Here is a 2,602-nt window from a genome sequence, read left to right as displayed (position 1 = left end):
GGAGGAGGAGGAGGAGGAGGAGGAGGAGGAGGAGAAGGCTAAAACTGAAAGCTAAAATGCCCTCATAGGCTCTCCGCTGACTAAAATGCCCTCATGCTCTCCACTGACTAAATGACAGACTGGAAGAAATGCCATTCTTTCACTTTTTAGAACAGTGCAAACAAACTAACTGCAGAATAAAAACCTGAGGTTTGTATCGTCAACAGAAAAACACTCATCAGTTACAGTGTCACCCCAAAAGAGAAGCACAAATCCTGAACAGACAATAACCAGGACAGGATGATAGAAATGATGGAAAGATTGGATCCCTATGGGTGCCCAGACTAGGCGTTTTTGCTGGCAAGGCAAGGGTTTCCATCTACTTTTAGGAATAGCAGTATCCATTGCTAAATGAGTTCTTTCAAAAAGAATAGAAAGGAAGGGGGGGGGGTGGATAGCCCATCGACAGAACTGGAGAGTTAGAATGCATGGTGCCCTGGGCTTAGCATCAGAACAAAAGGCCTGGGGTTGTAGCTCAGTTTATTTGATTGCTTGCCTACCATGCATGAAGAAGCTCCAGGCTCAATTCCCAGCTTCCCTTGATCTGGGGGCTGTGGCACCTATTTGTGATCCCAGCATTCAGGAAGTGGAACCGGGAGGATCAGCTCAAGGTCATCTTTGGCTACGTGGTGAGTTGTAGGCCAGCCTGGGCTGTATCAGACACTGTCTTAAAAACCAATAAGCAGGCATGATGAGGTAGTTCAGTGGGTAAAGCAGTGGTTCTCTACCTGTCAAGTATCAGATATCCTGCAGATCAGATATTTACATTATCCCTTAGGGGTTGAATATCAGATAACCTGCATATCAGATATTTTCATTATGATTTACAACAGTAGCAAAGTTATGGTTATGAAGTAGTAACAAAAATAATTTTATGGTGTGGGGGGGGTGGGGGGGTTCACCACACTATAAGGAGCTGTATTAAAGGGCCACAGCATTCAGAAGCTTGAGAACCACCAGATTAAAGGAACCCGCCACCAAGCCAGACAACCCGAGTTTTAGCCCTGAGACCCATGGGGTGGAAGGAAAGAACCAACAGACACAACACACACAACAGAGCGCCACTTGTGCGGTGGGATGTGCACACACCTACAAAATAAAACAGACAATGTAATACAAAATTAATTTAAAAAAAAGTAACAACCCAGCAAAGAAACAAAGACTAGTCCTGGATTTGTATTGTAAATGGGTCTAAGCCCATCTTTACAGCTACTGAGGATTAAAAGCAGGAGGCCTGGGGTATAGCTAAGTGGTAGAATACTTACCTAGCATGCATAACTCCCTGGCATTGTTTAATTTTTCAGAAAGTGAGGTAGTCAGGCATGGCAGTTGATATTTGTAATCCAAGAACTCCGAGGCAGGAGGATGGTGGTAAATTCAGGGATAACCTGAATTGTGAGCTCCAGGCTGACCTGCCTTAGAGTGTAAAATTATCTCAAGTCCCGCCTAAGAAGGAAATGAAGGGAGAAAACCATAGACCAGAGGAATAAAGTCAAGTGTCATTAAAAGCCAGCAAGTGACATGATGGGTGTCTCTGGGTGACTGGGAATGTGAAGGGACTGGCGAGTACCTCTTCTTTAGGAATTGAATCCCAGTGCCCTAAACCTTGTCAGGCAAACAAGTCTCACGGGTCACCAATCTGCAGCCTCTAGAGCAGCTCCAGTACAAACACGGATGATAAAACCCTAGTTAAAATAAGCAGAAGCCAGGGCCCGTGAGATGATGTGGCAGGGGAAGAACTGGCCACCAAGCTGATGGCCTGAGTTCGAGCTCCAGAACATTTCTAGTAAAAGGAGAGTGTCTCCTCCCGATGGCTGGCCCTGACCTTCATGTGCACGCACTAAATTAACAAATATATATTAAAAAAATAATCAAAGTGCTTAAAAAATGCTCAAACCCAATTCAGCTTATACTACAACCGAAAGGGGCAGGAGCACGGTGCCTGTAATCCCAGCAGCCAGAAGGGAAGCTGGGACAGCAAGACTGTGAGTGACGGGCTAGATATTCAGGCCCTGTTATCAAAAGACATCGGGGCTGGGAAACCATGTGCTTAGCACGCTTGAGGCTTGAGTGCAATCCCCAGCACCAAAAATAATGATTCACTTTATTATTATTATTATTATTTAGAATACAAAAGTAATACACAGCAACTTCATACATGCTATCATACACTGTTCCCCTCCCCCATTATCACAGGAGGCAGAGAGCAGGGCAGCAAGAATACTTTGGACTGGACTTGAAAATCAAAGTGTAATGGCTGACTTAAGGGAAAACAAAACTTAAATGGTCAAACAAAACTTAAATGGTCAAACTCTTAAAAGTGACAAGAAAGGGGCTGGGACTGTAGCTCAGTGGGCAGAACACTTGCCTAGCAGGCACAAAGCCCTGGGCTCCATCCCGGTACAGAATCCAACTGGGCATGGTGATGCACACCTTTGACTCCATAAGTTGAGAGACAGAGGCAGGAAGATCAAAAGTTCAAGGTCATCCTCCATATATAGTGAGTTTGAAGTCATCCTGGGACACATGACATCCTGTCTCAAAAAAAAAAAAAAAAAAAAAA

Source organism: Mus pahari, chromosome 14 (assembly GCF_900095145.1).
Source record: "Mus pahari chromosome 14, PAHARI_EIJ_v1.1, whole genome shotgun sequence".
NCBI lineage: Eukaryota > Metazoa > Chordata > Mammalia > Rodentia > Muridae > Mus > Mus pahari.
Note: the sequence above shows the minus strand (reverse complement) of the source record.